Source organism: Nycticebus coucang, chromosome 21 (assembly GCF_027406575.1).
Source record: "Nycticebus coucang isolate mNycCou1 chromosome 21, mNycCou1.pri, whole genome shotgun sequence".
Classification (NCBI taxonomy): domain Eukaryota; kingdom Metazoa; phylum Chordata; class Mammalia; order Primates; family Lorisidae; genus Nycticebus; species Nycticebus coucang.
The window spans coordinates 388,174-407,588 of record NC_069800.1 but is presented as its reverse complement, the minus strand read 5'-3'; the positions used below and the strand labels follow the sequence as shown (position 1 = coordinate 407,588).

Below are 19,415 nucleotides of genomic sequence, written 5' to 3'. Positions count from 1 at the left end.
TGATAATGGGGTTGTCAAAGGAGATTCTTCTTACAGTGCAGTATCTGACTTTGCAGTGGGTCCTGTGCAGGCAAGACCATGTCGTAAATGTATCTTCAAAAACCCAATTCATCCACAGACCTGTGTGTCACGTGTATAGGAAGGGTCACTCCTAGTAATGTGTTAAGCCTGGGACTTAACACATAGTTTGCCTTAAGAAATTATGTGTTGCCAGGCACGGCGGCTCACACCTATAACCCCAGGCTGAGACAGGTGTACCGCCCGACCTCAGGAGTTTGAGACCAGCCAGAGAAAGGGCGAGACATCGTCTCTAAAAATAGCCTAGTGTTTGGGGGAGACACTTGCAGTCCCAGCGACTTGGGAGGCTGAAGCAAGAGGATCACGCTAGTCCAAGAGTTGGAGGTTGCTGTGAGCTGTGATGCCACTGCACTGTACTGATGGTGACAAAGTGAGACTCTGTCTCAAAAAGAAAGAAAGAAAGAGAGAGAAATTATGTGTTGTCTGAAAAAAGTAATTGAAGGCTTATTGAATGTCCATACTTTGTTTTGTGTGACCCCTGTGCTTCTCCCTGCCCTTCAAGCTTGAACCTGAGCAACAGTGACATCTTAACCATCTATGACGGTGATGAGGTCATGCCCCACATCTTGGGGCAGTACCTTGGGAATAGTGGCCCCCAGAAGCTGTACTCCTCCACACCAGACCTAACCATCCAGTTCCACTCGGACCCTGCTGGCCTCGTCTTTGGAAAGGGCCAGGGATTTATCATGAACTACATTGGTAAGTGTCTCATCTGGTAAACTTTCTTTTTCCTGCTTGGATGCAGGTTAAGATGGTTCCCTCCAGATATGTCTGTGTGAAGGTTTTGTGCTAGGGTGGTCTTTTAAGGTTTCAGTGCAGTTAGTAAATGCAGTTTTATCTCCCTTTAGAAAGTGGGAACATTCAGCACCCACGGTCTGGTTCTTAGCTTAGGGGACTTCTGCTGAATTCCAGGACCACAAAGGAAGCTCAGTTTAATAGTATGTTGCACATTCTTTACGAAGTGCATTTTCGTAAGTCAGGGTCTCTCACCCTCAGTACTAGTGACTAGTTAAGAGGACCAGGGTTTGAGCCCCAGCACTGTCACCAAGGGCTTTGTGACCTTGGGTCAGTCAGGGAATGTCTCTGTACCTTTTTTGTGCCATGTGTAAAATGGGAGTAGTAAGACCTACTCCATAAGGATGAAATCAGGATTTAGTAGATGAGGCCTCCTAACTTTAAGGTTCATTCTGTGTCCTTCGATGTGAGCTGAGATTTGTATCATCATCAACACACTCTCCTATCATGTGCAGCTTCCCAAAGCATTATCTTTACCTTCTTGCCTGAACAGAAGCTTGGTTCTCCTCTGAAGACTCTTCCTGAAGCCCCATCAAAAAATAACAGCTCCCATTTCATGTACTTTAGTGTCTACAGATGCGAGAAATACCTTTTTTGATCCTTAATATGGCTGCCAAGCCTTTCTCTCCTGCTCTTGTTAAAACAAAACAAAACCTGCTATTACATTGGAGCTAAGTTCACACACTGCGATACCCATTCCTGGGGTCTTCAGCCACTGTCATCCTTCCCTTCTCTCTCCCCGCCTATAACTCTCCTTCATTCATTAGTGGCCACACCACCCTAGTCCAAGCTGCCAACATCCCTGGCAGTCAGAAGACTGGACTTCACAAACTCACAGCCTCTGGTGCAGCCCTGTCATGTCACAGCAGAAGCAGCTCTGTACCAGCAAAAATGAGGGGCTCCTCATCAGGGGCAGAGCAGTGCCCACACCTGGGCTTCCTCAGTTCCAGCTGTAAATTATCTCCACCCCCAAGATTCTTGGCAGCAGCAGAGAAGCTGGGAGAAACAGGGCAAGGGATAGTCTCAGGAATTCAATAGGCAGGATTCAATCAGCAGTTCAGTGATGTGCTTACACTTCCCAGAAACTAGGCTGGCATCTCAACTTCCATGATGGAGCAGTGACAAGGAGGACTCATCCTACCAAGCCCTCCGCCACCACAGTCACCACCAAAGACCCTCTGGCTACAGCAAGACTCCATGTCTTTGCTTCTTTCTTCCCCTTAGCTTGAAGAATTGCCCATCTCTATCTAATATAATTGTCCTCTCTCTACCCCACCTTGGGTCTAAAATACACGCCACCCTCCCCCAGACCACTGGCTGTCTTGACAAGCCTCGTGCATGCTAAAATTCCTTCCTTGCATTTTTTTACTTCCAGCCGGAAAACATTTTTCATCCCCGCCTGTTACACGTCCATCTCTCAGAGAGGCTAACCCAAGTATTGATCTTCTTTTTTATGTTTCTCAGGGGCCTTTTTACCTTTGATTGTGCTGCTAAATATTTTCAGAATGTTATTGCTACTACTCTTTAGGTTCTCCATTCTTTACTGGGCATTGCCCTAGATGCCAGGGATGACTCCTGCTGGCTGCGCAGGCGAGGTACCCCCCCAGAGTTGGTTGCCTTTGGGAGGAGAGTTTCTGGTGCCCTGGCTTCAACCTCTCTCCGTGGATTTCCCCTCCCTCCCAGCTGAAAGCTGAGGTCATCATTTTGCTCATTTGTCTCCACTGGGGCCCAAGTCAGTCTTCCAAAACTGCATTTCAGCCCAATGACAAAAATCTGACTCTGTCCAACCAAAGCTGATCAAGGTTAACCATAAAGTCTGGCCATGTTATGCAACATCTTGAAGAGGAAATGTTCTCATTAATTGAACTTGAAACTTAGATTTGTGTGACAATCTATAGTTGGCAAACACTTCTACATGCATAATTTAATTTCATCTTTAAATGCGTTATCTCTGTTTTCCAGAGAATTTGGTTTATAAAAATCTTGTGGCACCTCCTATATCCTAGACTATGCACTAGGCACCAGAGTCAGGAATGACTAGAATCCCTGCCCTTGAGCCTGACCAATGAGACTAAGAAAGGCAGTCCCATTAATAGACAACTCCCGGATGCAACTCCCACTCAGTGGAGGAATCAAATGGTAGGATCAGGGGTTTCTGAGGTCAACTAGAGAATTCTGCGGCTTCTAGACTGATGTAGAGGCCTAGATCCAGCCCAGAAAGGTGGCCAAGACTGATCTGCTGTTCTTGCAGTCAGAGTCTTCCATGGGAAGACTATATGCCCTATGTGGTTCTGACCTCCTGGAATTCTCCTTTGCACAAAGAGAGGCAAAGACCCATTCTCCTCACTGCTTCCTGTTCTTTGCCTGGTGTCTGTGACCATGTGCATGGGAGGGAAGTGATTAAAAAACAGAGATGGATAAGCAATGCTTTTTGAAGAGGTATTAGTCACTTGCTTTTGTGTTTATTCCTCTAATCCTAGGATAATAAATAAGTTTCAATAAAATAACAGGGGCTCCCCAGAGTACTATACTGAGAAAGACTGGGAGGTTTCAGTTGGAATCAAAGAAAGAGAAGGCTGTGATTGATTAGTGATGTCTGTTATGAGCATGAAACCGGTAGATGGTGGTGCATACTCAATGCATTCAGGCATTTACTTTTGCCAAACTTTGGACTTTGGTGCTAATCTTGACTAAGAGACTGAAATCTTGACATCAGATCTCTGTGTTCCTAGTGTCAAAACCTTAGTCAAACAAATCACTGAATCCATATAACTCATCTCAGTGTTCACACAACACTGCCATATCCCACTTTCACATTGGCCTTTGGGATAAAAGGATTCTTGATTCTACTCCACAGATGAGGACAATAAGGCTTAGAGCAGTTAATTGACATGGCTGGAGTCACATTGTATCCTTGAGAAAGAAAGAGGAGTAGAAGAGAAGTTCCCCGACTCCTCGGACAGTTTTCTCATTCTTAGCAAAGTTAACGAAGGCCCATGGGGACAGATAATTCCAGAGCCTCCACTTAGGGTGCTTTGTAAACATGCAAATTCCTGAAGCAGTGTCACAGGGGTGCAGTCTAGGAACTGAACAAAAGGAAGGTTAAGTGACTTAGCCAAGGCCACCCAGTTGGTGAACAGTGAGGACAAGAGTTAAGCCCAGGCTCTGCTACATGGTGCCAGCAACTGAGTAATTACAAATGCGCTGAGCGCCACAGAGGAGACAGGAGGCCCTGCGGGAGTGTGCGGCAACAGTGGCTCATGCTGAGAAGTCAGACAAGCAAACCTTTCTCAGTGTCATAGCATTTGGCACAAGGCAGACCACATCCCTAATGTCTGCTCCCATTTTCCCCCTTTCATTCATAGTTTGTGCATTTGCAGCTGTGTCCCAAATCCAGAGCTTGGCTGACTTTTTTCAAAGGCCTAAAAATAGAGGCTCCTATTCTCCCCCAAGCAATTCTGGAAGCCATTTCTCTGCCCCTTCTTCTTGCAGACACCCATGAGATCTCCTTTCCCCAAATAAAATCATGATGAAATCCCGGGAAAAGCCATTGCTTGCTTCTCAAAATGATTTTCCTGCAGACAATGCTGGTGCTTTGCTTTCCCCAGAAGCACATAAGAACTGCAAATTAATTATACAACATAATTAGCTCTCTCCTCCAAATCTGTGCAGTGGGCACTTGGAAGCAAGAATAATAATAGCGGGCTTTGGATTGCTACCTTAGTAACAAGAGTTTGTAAGAGGGAAACAATTATTCCCAAGAAAGACCCTGGGTAGCATTTTCTAGAGTATGGTAAATGTTCATTGATAATAAGCAATTTCATGTGAAGAATAGACCAACAATTTTTTGTGTTGTAATAGTCCATTATTTATCTTAATGTGTATTTCAAATGTATGTATTACTAACTCACCAAACTCATGGATTTACAGATACTCTTAGGATGGGGCTGAGTGCATTACCTACTGCTGTGTAATATATTAATGTAGTGCTGTGTGACATATTACATGCCAAATCAGCTATTAGCACTTCTTATCTCACAGTTTTTGTGAGTTAGGAATTTAGGAGCAGCATTAGTAGAATGGGTCTGTCCTGGGATCTGTCTTGTGTCAAGGTGTCAGGCAGGGCTGCAGTCATCTGATGGCTTGACAGGCTCTGAGTGCTCCACTTCCAAACGGTTTGCACATGTAGCTAGCAAATCAATGCCAATTGTTGACAGGCGGTCTCAGTTTCCCTCTACGTGGATCTCTCCAGAGGGCTGCTTGAGCTTCCTTACACCATGGCAGCTGCTTCCCCCAGAGTAAGAGATCCAAGAGAGAGCAAGCAGGGAGCCTCAAAGTGTGTGATGGCACAGGGTCACATGGGGGAACCTGTTCCCATGGGTTTGGTGAGTTAGTAGTATCTACAAATATGGTTGATAATAATTCCCTCATGATGGGTGCGGAAACTGTGTCACAGGGACAAGAAGTCACCGTTTCCTGGTTATGTTGCTAATGAGTGGCAAAGCAAGGATTCTGCCTGACTCTCAGTCCTAAACTGGGGTTTTTTACACCGAGAGACTGTTCCCTAAGTTCAGCGGCCCACTGAGAGAGGTAACTGTAAAACCTTGCTATGCAAGAGTCCTTGCCATTTAAGGAATTTCTGAAGTGTGTTACTTATTTCTGAAGCCTTTTCTTCTATTTTCTCTTCTTGCTTTTATTCATAAAGGGATTCCCCCCACCAAAAAAAGGCCACCTCCCCATCTAAGGTTGATGTTTTTGTTTTAAAGAGGTGTCAAGGAATGACTCCTGCTCAGATTTGCCGAAGATCCAGAATGGTTGGAAAACCACATCTCACATGGAGCTTGTGAGGGGAGCCAGAATCACCTACCAGTGTGACCCCAGCTACAACATCGTGGGGCGTGACACCCTCACCTGTCAGTGGGACCTCAGCTGGAGCAGTGACCCCCCATTCTGTGAGAAAAGTAAGAATAGTCTTGTTTCCTCTCGCTCAGTCACTGAGTGGCAAATCCCTCCCAGAAGTATCTTTCGTGTGAACATAGTGGCCTATCCCCTGCCCTTCCAATTCATTGGTTTTGTTCAAAAATGTCATTTTGTAGCCCTCAGTGGGATCTCAGAGTCAAGTGCCTTCAGAAGTCTGGCAGATAATGTAAAGGAGTGAAACAAGGTGAGTGAGAGACAATAGGGAGTAGTGTGGACTGTGGAGAATGGGAGTATATGTAGCCTGGGTTAAAAACAAAAGAAGAAAAAGAAAAATTCAACTCAGATATTAAAAGACCTGTAGGTGCTAAGTAAAATAAGCCTAAGTTGGCCCTGGGAGCCCCAGCTCTAAACATTTACAGAAAGTCTTTCCATCAGAGGGCATTCTCTTGCTCTCCTGATCCCTTCTGCCTGCTGACTGTTTCTGTTCTCCCCAAGAACATGACCCAGTCATATGGCAAGAACAGAGTTTAGTGTCTTGAAAAGGGATATAAAAAGGAAGTCTTTCTGGTTTTTACACTGATGCCTTACTGGCCGAGGGCCGAGTTAAATTTGAAAGTGGCCTCGTCCCCTGGCTTCCCATCTCCTATCAGGGGTGTCCAACCTGTGGCCTGCTGATTTTGTGAGGACCTTTTTTTTACCTGTAGTGCCAGATATCACAAGAAGTATGCATGGATCTCTCTATCTCTCTCTCTCTCTCTCTCTTTTTTTTTTTTTTTTTGCTAATCGGCTTTCATTAGTGTTTGTGTATTTAATGTGTGGCCCAGGACAACTCTTCTTCTTCTAATATGCCACGGAGAAAAAAAAAAAAAGTTTGGACACCCTCCTTATCACCTAAATGGATCTCTCATCCTCAACCCTCTGGTTGGGAATCCTTGGGGATACTGTGGTACACCTACCTGCTCCATGTGACTTGAATCACCAGTTACACAGTAAAAGATATTGTTAGCAGAGACAGAGGGTGTCAGGGAAGGGGTGGTAGTGGGGGGTTGCCTACAATTTCTATAATGAATATTTCAACATAAAAGAAAATTGCAATTGTGGGAAATGTGAATGAACCCACCAAAGTCCCACAAAACTGAATACATAAGGCTAAGTGTGGTGGCTCACATCTGTAATCCTAGCACTCTGAGAGGCCAAGGCAGGTAGATTGCCTGAGCTCAGGGGTTTGAGACCAGCCTGAGCAAGAGCGAGATGCCCTCTCTACAAATAGCTGGGTGTTGTGTCAGGCACCTGGAGTCCCAGCTACTTGGCAGGCTGAGGCAAGAGAATCACGTGAGCCCAAGAGTTTGAGGTTGCTGCGAGCTGTGACACCACAGCACTCTACCTAGGGTGACAAAGTTAGACTCTGTCTCAAAAAAAGAAAAAAAATAAATACATAAACAGTTCTAGGTATCCTACAACAGTATGCAGGGAGGGGTATTTGTGTGTGTGTGTGTGCACACGCACATACGTCCTGTACATACATGTACATGTGTGTGCAGTGCATGTAAATTAACAGATAGACACATAGAAATAGCTGCAGAGGTTGTTGCCCCCAGAGAGAATTGTTACAAGCTTCCTGCAGCTGCTTTTGTTCCCAATTATAAATATGGACACCTTTTCATATCGCACGTTGTCCACTTTATTCCTCTTTAATTGGTTTATTGCTTTCCCTTTACCTGTATTGATTTTTTAATTAAAAAAGTAATAGATGCTTGTTTTACTATATTCAAGCACCGCTAAAGCAGCGGCCAGGCCACTCCTCAGGCGCTGGGATCATGTGGAATGGCTGTTCCGTTATATTGAACTCTCCTCCATTAAAGGAGTCATTGTAAAAGAATTTTCTTGTTTCTTTTTTTTGAGATTTTTTAAATTTTTCCTGCCTAAGGCTGGGATATACAATCTATTTTACATAGACCTTTGGGCCCTGATGCAAATTCTCCGGGGAAATTCCTAAAAGAGGAATGAAATTCAAGTCTCTTTCCTACTGGTCTAGCTTCCAGCCACCTTTAATTTTCTTCCAAAAGGGGAAAGAACTGAGTCAGAAAACTTCCTAGATGATCCTGTAATTCTGAGCACACCTCTGATGGTTGAGAACTCTGACACCCACGTTGGTCTGATTTCGTTTCCTGTAGTCATGTACTGCACCCTGGAGAGGTGGACCACTCTACCCGCTTAATTTCCAACCCTGTGCTTCTGGTGGGGACCACCATCCAGTACACTTGCAACCCCGGTTTTGTGCTAGAAGGGAGTTCTTTTCTGACCTGGTACAGCCGCCAAACAGGGACTCCTATCTGGACGTCGCGCTTGCCCCACTGTGTTTGTGAGTCCTGTTTATTGCCTTGGGCCTTCTGTATGTAGACTCAGATTCACTAACTCTTACTCTCAACCAAGAGCTGAGCTGCTAGGCATCCTACTCTGGGGCAGGGGGAGGGCTTTTATTATTTCTACTACCACACAGCAGTAGCTTAAGCTGAGGGGGCGCTTATACTACAATATTTACAGTCATTTTATCATGCACTGTGGATGGAGCTAAGTCCTCCACTAATTTCCCTTTTTCCTTCCCCCGAATAGCCCTGGGAGCACAGTATCATTGCCTTTGTTTTAAGAAGAGGATACTGAAGTCAGAGAGGTGAAATCATGGTCCCAGGGCACACAGCTAGTTAACAGCAGAGGCCTTTTTCAAAGCTCCCCAGGGATTCGAATGTACAACCAGGCTTCACAACTGCTACTCAAAGAAACCATAAGGTTATATGGGAAGAACAGAGCTGTAAACCATGTGCAGGGTTTAAAAACTGTCAGCTGCACTACTATTTTTAATGAGTGTGCTGTGAACAGGTCCAATTAGGGACACGGCTAGCACAGAGGCCAGAAGCCACACTGAGGTCTTTGGCAGGGATGGAGAACTAAGAATTTCACTTTAGGGAAAAAAAAAGATAGACTTTCAAGAAGCTTATTGTAAGTTCACCTACACCTGATATGAATAACACTGAGTAAATTTATGGCTTTGGCGCCAACAGTGGCTATGTTTTGCAACTGTTCACAATTATCTAAAATGGGCTTCACACTTTTACAGATTAATATGAGGGTACATGCAATTAGGTTACATTGTTTGCATTTGTTAGGAAGAATCCCAGTTGTCCTTGAGCCCCTCCCATAAGAGGTGAGCCATTTACATTGCGCCCCTCAGGTGGGAACTTCCTGAAACCCCGCCCCCTCCCCACCTCTCTCTCCCCTCACTCTTCCCCTCTCCCCCTACCGCCCTTCTTGAATTTAACTGTATTTTTCTCTCGAATGGGCCTGTAGTTGTTGATCTACTAGTGTTAACACAGTATGGAGTACATGAGACGCTTGCTTTTCCCTTCTTGAGATACTTAGGAGAATGTTCTCTAAATCCATCAAAGTAAATACAAAACATGCAAAGTCTGCATCTTTTTTTTTATTATTTATATTCTACATTTACTAAGTTTCACATGTACCCTTGTAAGACTGCATCTTTTTTTTAATGCTACCTTTTAGATGGGCAAAAGCTACCACTGTGGGAAGACAACTGGAAAGCCAGGAAGTCTTTTCCTTTTCCACTAGATAAGCTGATGCTTGCTGAGTCCAAGCCTTAGAATTGACCCTCCCCACCTGGGCCAGGCACTATTCTAAGGATGTCACATGCGTTAACTCTTGTATTCCTGGAAGGAAAATAAAACGAAGAGTCTGTTGCTTCGGCAGAGAACAGAGCACAGTCAAATTCAAACTCACACGAGACCTTTCTCTCTGCTCTCTATTCATGAACCAACCAAGGCCAAGATCCCACTTTTGCTAGTTCATTCGTTCAGCTTCCTCAGCCTACAGAAAGGTTTTACCACATGGAACCAAATAAATGAACAATTTTAGGTCACATTTGCCTCATACATTTCCCTTAATTAGCTTCTGATTCCTGCATTAAAGGAAGATTTCTATTTCTATATTTCTACTTTTGCTTCTCAAAAGGGGGAACATTATTACTCTGTTCCCTCAAACAAAAGGGGTTCTTGGACCACACATCCCTGTGTCTCCATCAGCCTTTGTAGTTAAGAGTTCGGATTGCAGTGGCTCATACCTGTAATCCCAGCATTTGGAGAAGTTGAGGCGGGAGCATCGCTTGAGGCTAAGAGTTCAAGACCATCCTGAGCAACATAGTGAGACCATGTCTCACCAAAAAAATAATACTAATAACCAATTATTAGCTGGGCATGGTGGTGGATGGTAGTCCCAGCCACTTGGGTGGCTAAGGCAGGAGAATTGTTTGAGCCCAGGAGATGAGGTTGCTGCAGAGGAGGAGCTCTGATGATGCTATTGCACTCCAGGCAGGGCAACAGAGTGAGACTCTGTCTCAAAAACAAAAACAACAATTCTGGAATTTCAAAGCTGAAGGAAATCTGGGGGCTAAAGTACAACTGAAGGGTAACATAGATAAAATACAGCTGCCCCATTTTACAGATAATAGCAATAGTTATCATTTATTGAATGTGCAAGACACATTTTATTTATTTATTGGTGAATGTATATGTGTGTATGTACATTATATATGCTATATCTATATAGATGTAAACTGAGACTCAAAAGGGAAATGGGATGGAGATTACAACACTCCTTTGTAGACAGAACTAGGATTCAAATTTAGGACTCTGGTCTCCAAGTCCCCTGCCCCATGCCAGCCAAACCCCCACCATCAATTCACCATGGCTGACAGGGTACAAACCCCTATGGGGACATCCCAGTGGAATTTTAGGTTATGTCCCTAATCCCCTAACCGCAGTGATACCTGTCCCCATCCCTAGAATTCTGGGCTGTGACCACACTGATTGGTTCCTGCTGTGGATTAAATTTAGTCCCCAAAAGATATGTTGAGGTCCTAACCGCCTCCCTACTACCAGGAACTGTGACCGTGATTGGAAACAGGGTCTTTGCAGAGGTGATCAAGTTAAGACGGGGTCACACTGGATTAAGAGGGGCACTGATTCAGTGACTGGTGTCCTTGTAAAAATATGGGAATCAGGACACAGATAGAGACACAGGCATGGAGGTAATGTGCTGGGATGGCAGAGGCAGAGACTGAAAAGCTTCACTGAGGGTTGCCAGTTTCTACCCAGATGCTAGGAAGAGGCACAGAGGGCTTCCCCGCTGTGGGTTTCAGGGGAGCGTGGCCCTGCTGACAGCTTGTTTCTGGACTTGCAACCTCCAGAACCTACAAGATCGTAAGTTTCTGTTGTTCTAAGCTCCCCCCACACCCTCAGCTCCTTGTTACTGGCAGTCTTAGAAAATGAGCAGAGCTCCCATTTCTTCTAGTGACCATAAGAGTGATCAGTGGCAGCTTTGGGAACTCACACTGTAGCAACCCAGAGATGCAAAGCCAAAAATAAAAGCTGATTTTAAAATACAGAAAGGTAGAGATATCATTTTTTATAAAGGAAGCGCACCTCACTAATGAAGCCCAGCCTCTGCAGACCCTGTGGGCTGCAGCATCCCCTCTGGGCCCCTTTCCCTGTAATTCGATGTTGGATCTGCAGCACCAAGTTGAGACAGCTTCCCTGACACCATGCTAATGAGTTCACAAGTCAAGTGGCGTGTTGGGAGATGCATGGTCCTTCCAAAAGCCTGAAGAAGAACCCAGCATAATGTGATGCCACAAGCAGCCAGGGCTAATGGGAGACAACTCAGGAGACAAGAGGCTGCAGTCAAAGCTGAGCGGCAGGGAACTGGAGTGACAGTTAAGGATTTTTAAGGATGAGGCTGTTAGACAAAACACAGCTTAGAAATGTTTCCCTCAACTGAACAATGGAAATAGACCCCATTTGGTGAGTGCCTTTAGTATGCTAACCTCCTCTCCAACATTAACATGCCTCACCCTCACAAAACTGCACACATGGTAATGTACATCCAGTTAAAAGTGGTCAAAGGCGGCCCAGAGAAGGTGAGTAGCTTTCCTGAAGTCACACAGTAGAAAAGAGGACAAGGTTTCTAACTCAGCCTGACTAAACACAAAAGTATCTTCCTACCTCACCACCTTGAAGTTCCAGCTTTTAGGCAGAGCTCTGAGGCTTTACAGCTTCCACCAACAAGCTCATGAAATAGACAGAAAATTGTTTAAGCTCTGGTTGTCTACAGACTCTTGCCTAGTCACTTGCCCAAGGCCATGGTCTGGCCAAGCTGGGGCTCAAGGTCTAGTTTTTTCAATCCTTGTCCATTTACCTCAGGACAATTCAAAAATAGTTCAGGCATAGACAGAGAGAAGAGCCTGAATTTCCCAGTCAGATATACCCCCAGATCTGCTGGTGTATCTTGGGCAAGTAACTTACCCTCTCTGGGCATCAGAGCTCTCATCTGTGAAAAAGAATCCTACTCTACCAAGAAGGGTTGTTGGGAGCAACTCTCTCAGTCATTCAACAAGTCCTCCTGTGTGCAAGTACACTGCCAGGACAGAAGTTCCCAAACTTTCTCAACTCACAGCACCCTGGCTGTCGCAGAAATTTTTCACAGGTTTCCTAGGCCAAAATGCCTAACAGTTGCCATTTATTATGCAGTTAAGTTTAAACAACATAATGAGTAATTAGTAGCCATTTGGAAAAGTAATGCATAGTTTTCTTTTAGAAAAGAAAAATGAAGTTTTTCATACTTAACAACATTACTGCTACAGGGATATATGCACCTGTTGAGCCATGCAAAAATTCCCAAACTTTGGGATCAGACTGGACTCCACCACCCTAGTGTGCTTTTCCATGTTGATTTTGTCACAATTCTTGCTTTTTAGCACAGCAACCACAGAAAACCCAGCTTTGCCAAGGAGGGGCTTTATCAAAAGAAACTGTGAGCTATCAAAAGAAACTTTATCAAAAAGAACTGTGCCTCAAAGGCACCTGCAGTCCCAGCTATTTGGAAGGCTGAGGCAGGAGGATTGCTTGAGCCCAGAAGTTCAAGGTTGTTTTGAGGTAGGCTGAGGCTACAGTACTCTACTCAGGGTAACAGAGTGAGACCATGTCTAGAAAGAAAGAAAGGAGAGAGGGAGGAAGGAAGGGGAAGGGGAAGGGAAGGAAGGAAGGAAAGAAGGAAGGAAAAAGAAAGAGAGAAAGAAATGAGGGTAGATCTGTCCATAAGGCCATCAGTCCAATTCACCTGAATTCTTAAGGGGGAATAGGATGGAGTCACATCAGTTACAATCACAATTGTTTATAACCAAAGACCAGTGGTTTTCAACCAGAGGCAATTCTGCTCCCCTGGGGACATCCGCCAGTATGATTTCTGGAGACATTATTGGTCACCACAACTTGCAGAGGGTGCTACTGGCACCTAGAGGGTAGGGACCACTGATGCTGTGAGGCCCAGGACAGGCTTCACTACAAAGAATTATCCAGACCAAATGTGAAGGGCATCAAGGTGGAGATAACCTGTCTCAGATGATCCTTTTTCAAAGCAAGACCACATGTCACTGCACAGTCATGTCTCAGCTGAGAATGAGGTCGTGGTCCAGCCCATTTACCAGCAGAGACATAAGGTGATTCACCCAAGGTCACACAGCAAGCCCAAACCTCCAGTTCCAAATTCAATTTACTTTCCATATCACTCTCCTGCCATCTTCTGGGCACTGAAGATGCACACAAAGGCCTTCAAGGAACTGATTCCTGACAGGGAGAAATTCCATGTGACATCCGTCTCAAAAACTCTTACTGATGGTTGGCACAACATCGAATCAGACTGACTTGAGAGCCAGAGAATCCTCAGCTTAAATCACAGCTTGGCCTTCCTGTGGGATTGTCACAAATAAGCCCCACCTGAGGGACTCAGTTTCCTCATCTGTAAAATGGGCACATGGTGTGGTAGTTAACAATAGAGTAGGTTGAACCCTATCTCTATCCCTCCCTAGCCTGTGACCTTTGACAGGTTACCCAACCGTTTTGTGCTTTCTTTGCCTCAGGTATGAAATGGGGATGATGATGATGATAATATCTGTGCCTTGGGGTTGTTCTGATAATTGAGTTTATAGACAAACAATTCAAAATAGTATCTGGCTTGGGGGATGCTCTCAGTAAATGTTGGCTATTTTGGTCTTGATTGCTCTAACCTTCAAAGATTTGGGGGAGGACTAGAAATAACATATGCAAATCGTCTAACAGAATGGATGTTGAAATATTTTGGAAATTGATGAATAAATTAATGAAAATGATAAATCAATTTGTTAATCATGCCAAGACACCAAAGCATCGGTGCCAAGCTTTAGAATTGCCTGGAGAGTTTTAAAGAGCATACACTGGGGAACTAATTAAATTAAATTACCTTAGGGGTTGGGGGCAGAGCCAGGGCACTAGGTAACCCAGGGTGCTGTCAATATCCTCCTTTGCATACAAATCTAATAATTTATCCTTCATCTGCTTTCTGCCTTCTGAGGGCCAGGACAGTGCCTGGCACAAGACTGGTAGCAGGACATATCTGTGGAATACTCCATTAACATACTGTTGTCAAGTTACACAAAGGCAGGGGCCATGTCAGTTTTGCTTATCATTGTAAGCCCATGCCCAAGACCAGTGGTTGGCACACAGAAGATAATCAATAAATACCAGGCTATTAATTAATCTGTTAATGTATGAAAGAAAATTTCAGGGAAAATGACAAGGCAGTGGTTCCCAACCTGTCTAGCACCAGGGACCAGTTTCATAGAAGATAATTTTTCCATGGGCTGGAGTAGGGGTGGAAGTGGGGGTGGTTTGGGGGTGATTCAAGCACAGACTATATAATGAAATAATTGGACTACTCACCATGGCTGAGGATAAGTGAGCAATGGAGAACAACTGTAAATACAGATGAAGCTTCTTTCACTCAACTGTTGCTCACCTCCTGCTGTGCAGCCCAATTCCTAACAGGCCGGGGACTGGTATCAGTCTCAAGGCACAGTGTTGGGGACAGTAATATAAAGGAATCTTTTCCTGTTTATCACTGCCATCTGCTGGTTACTTTGCTGCAATGCAAGTAATATACAAGGGTTTTGTCAACTATTCACCTATTTTCTGGATATAAACACAGTACACCAAATTTGACATTTGACGTTATTTTCACAATATTTAATAAGTTGTGTGTCTAAGTTTGTCCAACAAGGTCAAGATTTCTTTTCTTTTTTTAAAGTTCAGATTAATATGATGGTATAAATGATTAGGTTACACTGTTTGTATTTGTACGATAAAGGTCAAGCTGTAGTTGAGCCCTGCACCCGGGGGTGGGCTGAATACCCTTACCTTGTGCACATTATGTGACAGCCTACCGATCTTCCCTACCTCCTCCCTCCTCACTCTTCCCCCCACTTGAATTTAGTTGTTTTTCTCTCATGTGGGGGTGTAGTTGTTTGTCTATTGGTTCATATTAGTATTTCACACTATGGATACCTGGGAATATCACAAAGCTACAGATACTGGCCTGGATGTGGAGAGAATGGAACATTTTTATACTGCTGGTGGGATTGCAAACTAATACAGCCTCCTTGGAAAGAAGTATGGAGAATCCTCAAAGAGCTAAAAGTAAACCTTCCATTTGATCCTGAAATCCCTGAAGAAGAAAAGTCCTTTTACCATAAGGACATTTGCACTAGAATATTCATCACAGTTTAATTCACAATTGCCAAGAGATGGAATCAACCCAAGTGTCCATCAACTCATGAATGGATTACACTTGGGATTTTTAAGAATCACTGTGTAGCCGGGCGTTGTGGCGGGCGCCTGTAGTCCCAGCTACTCGGGAGGCTGAGGCGAGAGAATCGCTTGAAGCCCAGGAGTTGGAGGTTGCTGTGAGCTCTGTGAGGCCACGGCACTCTACCGAGGGCCATAAAGTGAGACTCTGTCTCTACAAAAAAAAAAAATAAATAAAAAAAAAAATAATCACTGTGAAGCCACCAGTGTCCCCAAGAGGAAGCCTCCTCCACCCCAATGAGAGAGAAGGAAGTTTCTCCTCTGTGCTTCTCCAGCACAGCTATTATCTCTTTGGGTTGCAATGACTGGAAAACTGCTCCCTATTCCCCACTAGACTGACTTCTGGGTGAATAGAAACCATGGTTTTTGAATTCACCCCTCTATACCCAGTTCCCAGCTCAGTCCTGGCACAAAGGTGCTGCAGAATCTACAGGACCAGAAAAAAAAAAAAAGTGAATTCTGGACTCTGAAAGTTCATGAACTGTGAAGTACAGAGCACGGGGCTGCATCTTCCAGGAAGGATTATATGGTGGTGCCCACCTGGCTTTAAACCTGTTCATGCCCAGATGAACATTTTTTTGCTTTATTTGGCTAAGAAAATGAGAAAAATGAGAAAAAGACTAATATTTGAAACCTGTGATTATAGAAATATTATTATGTGGGGTGAGTCTAAATTATATAGCACAATTTAAATGGAAAAATAAGTCAATAGAAATTCAACAAGTATCAAGGCAGTGGCTCTCAACCTGTGGGTTGCAACCCCCTTTTAACAATGAAAATACATTGCATCATTAGGAAGATTGAGAATCACTGTATTAGGGAAACAATAGTATAGTTGATATGAGACTAGACAGCAATTATAAAGCTCATGAAAATAATTCACGTTTATTGGGTACTCATTATATGCTGCTCTTCTCATGTTCATGAGCTAGTAAGATCCCTCATAACAGCCCTGTGAGATAGCCCATTTCACAGATGAGGAAGTTGAGGCCCAGAGAGGTTAGTTATGCTCACAGACACACAACTAGAATACAAATCCTCAGCCCTCAGACACTTGAGCTCAAGCACTTCTCCTCTGTAATCTTCCTTTAATTGAAATGATATGTGGTCTTTCAAGAACTATTTATTGGGCACCTCCTGTGTACCAGGCTACCAGGGACAGAGCAGTGAATTCACCCAGGCTGAGGACCAAAGATTTTTCTCAGAATATTTTCAGAGGAAGCTTTAGAACACAATAGTCATTGGGTCCCATTCATAATGCCGTTCATGTTTGTTATAGAAATGATGGAGGCCCCCCACTTAAAAAATAACATATCAAAACATAGACTGGAAAAAATAAAAATGAAATTCTCCCTTCCTATATCCCATCCCTACCCAGGCACACTTGCAAGTTAATCATTCCTTGCCAGCCATTTTGTGTCTCATCCAGAAACACATCATCGGGTGTTGCGTCAGAGGGGCCTGCATGATTGATTTAAGGAAGGTCTGGTGACTTGATTCTGGGCTTAGACGCAGAAGCCTGGCTTCCTCTCCAGCTTGATCTGGAGAGCCGGGGTGGGGGGTGAACTTCAAGTGTAGGGAGATCTTCATTAAATGGAAGGATTAGCCTTGATCAAATATCAGCTCAACCATTTGGAGCCTCATCTCTGGGAGTGTTTTCGAAAGAGAAATGTATACAACATCTCTGCCTGTCTCACTCAACTATTCTCACAGCCCCTCCCCTCAGATATATCAGGGGTCCCCTCCAGGCTCCCAGAGTCTTGTGAGTTTCTCTCTCTTATAGCACCTGCTATTTTTAATTAAATTGTCCATTTACACATCTGTTTGGCCCCTTGGGTCACCCAGGCCATGAGCTCCAGAGGGCAGGAATGGTGTGTGATTCACTCCTGACCCCTCTGTTGGATGCATTGCCATGCATGAAGTAAGCACTTATATTTTCTGAATAAATGCATGAGTGCCTGCCAGAACATATTTATGTTGTCATACAAGATACCATTCTAACTGCACAGTGACCTGGAAAGTTCCATTCCATAGTCTAACTTCTAGGCTGGTTGGATTTCCAGGGTGGGAAGAAAATAGTGAAGATGGTTACTGAAGTATACAGGAAAATCGTTCAATCTCAAGAGCAGAAGTCAGGTTTCTACTGACTCACCCATTGGAGGGTGAGTCTTATTAGTGGTGATAACTTAATACTAACACATATTCGTTCACTGATTCATTCATTTATTTTCATTGGAAACGGTGACAGGCCATTAAAATGCCTACCAGGCCAGGTAAGTGAAAGAGAATAGGGAGTGGTAGGGATTGTGGCTAAAATAAAGCACGTTCCTGGTCTAAGGGGGCACAGCCAATCATTGTCATGTGATTTTGTGAGCCCAAGATCATCCAATCTTCCAGTGTTTCAAAAGAAGCCAGAAATCTAAATTATTACTTGAAATATTCTTACCTGTCAAAGCTCAGTAACTATTCCCTTAATTTACATTGCACTAGCTAAATAGAGTCTACAGATGCATTATAGTCACACAGAAAAAAATTTGAATCGTGACCTGTCTTACACTGTGTTCTTCAAACTGTGAGTTCAGGGGGGCCAGGCATTGTATCTGTATCATTCTGTGTCTTCAGTGCTACCTATGTGCTGGCCCATAATAGCTGCTCCATAAACCCATAAACGTGTATAGACTGAATAAGTGAATGCTTTCTATGAATTAGGCATTGTGCTGGGCACTGGGGTTCCTGACATGTGCCCAGTCTGGGAAAGAGGTGCAGAGATGAGAGCCAAACCATGCTAGAAAAGATTCTGATACCATAATAGAGATATAGAGGTTTGTGCAGGTTATAGAAAAGAGTTCCAAATTGAGAGGAATTCATGCCATTGGGGGCAGATCTGGGTCTTGAGGGAATTCTTGAGATTCAAACTGCAAAATAAGATGCTTCAAACCATATGTTATTTGTTATCTTATAGTTTCTGTGGGTCAGGAAGCTGGGCACACCTTAATCGGGTCCTCTGGTGTGGGAGCTCTCACCACAGAAACCCTAGGGATGAGTCTCTTCTGAAGGTTTGACAGGGGAAGGACCCACTTCCATTCTCACTTGGTTGCTTTCAGGATTCAGTTCCTTACCAGCTGTTGGCCAGAAGCCACCCTCAGTTCCTTGTCCTTTCCATAAGTCAGTTTACAGAGTCAAAAACAATTATTTCACTGAAGAAGTAAGAGAGAATCTGCTAGAAAGACAGAAGTTACAGTTCTATGTAACATGACAGAAAAGGACATCCCATCCCCTTTGCCATATTCTGTTAGCTAGAAGCAAGCCACAGGTCCCACCCACACTCAGAAAGAGTGAGTTCCAGGAGGCAGGGGTTATTAAGAGTGTCTTAGAGCAGAAGTACCCAGCCTTTTTTGGCACCAGGAACAAGTTTCATGGGAGACAATTTTTCTATGAACTGGGTGGGGGGTGGTTCAGAATGATTCAAAAACATTACATCTCCACCTCAGATCATCAGGTTTTATATTCCCATGAGGAGCATGCAACCTAGATCCCTTGAATGCACAGTTTACAGTAGGGTCAGTGCTCTTATGAAAAGCTAACACCACTGCTGATCTAACAGGAGGCAAAACTCAGGTGTTGATGCAAGTGATGAGGAATGGCTGTAAACACAGATGAAGCTTTACTCACGCATTCGCCTGCACTTATCTCCTGCTATGCAGCCCTGGGGGTTGGGGACTGCAACTTTAGAGTATGGCTACCATATTCCCTATAGATGAATAGAAAAAGGATGTTCCAGGCAGAGGGAACAGCATGAACCAAAGCACCAAAGGGTAAAATAGTGTCATCCATCTGGCAAAATGCAACTAGTTCAATGTGAGTTAAAGATTGGTCAGA

At 44.1% G+C, this 19,415-nt stretch overlaps 1 pseudogene; it reads left to right on the top strand.

Moving 5' to 3' along the window:
* LOC128574155 (seizure 6-like protein) overlaps window positions 1-9,449 on the top strand; it is a 62,974-nt pseudogene extending 53,525 nt beyond the window's left edge.
* The last annotated feature ends 9,966 nt before the right edge of the window (window positions 9,450-19,415 follow it).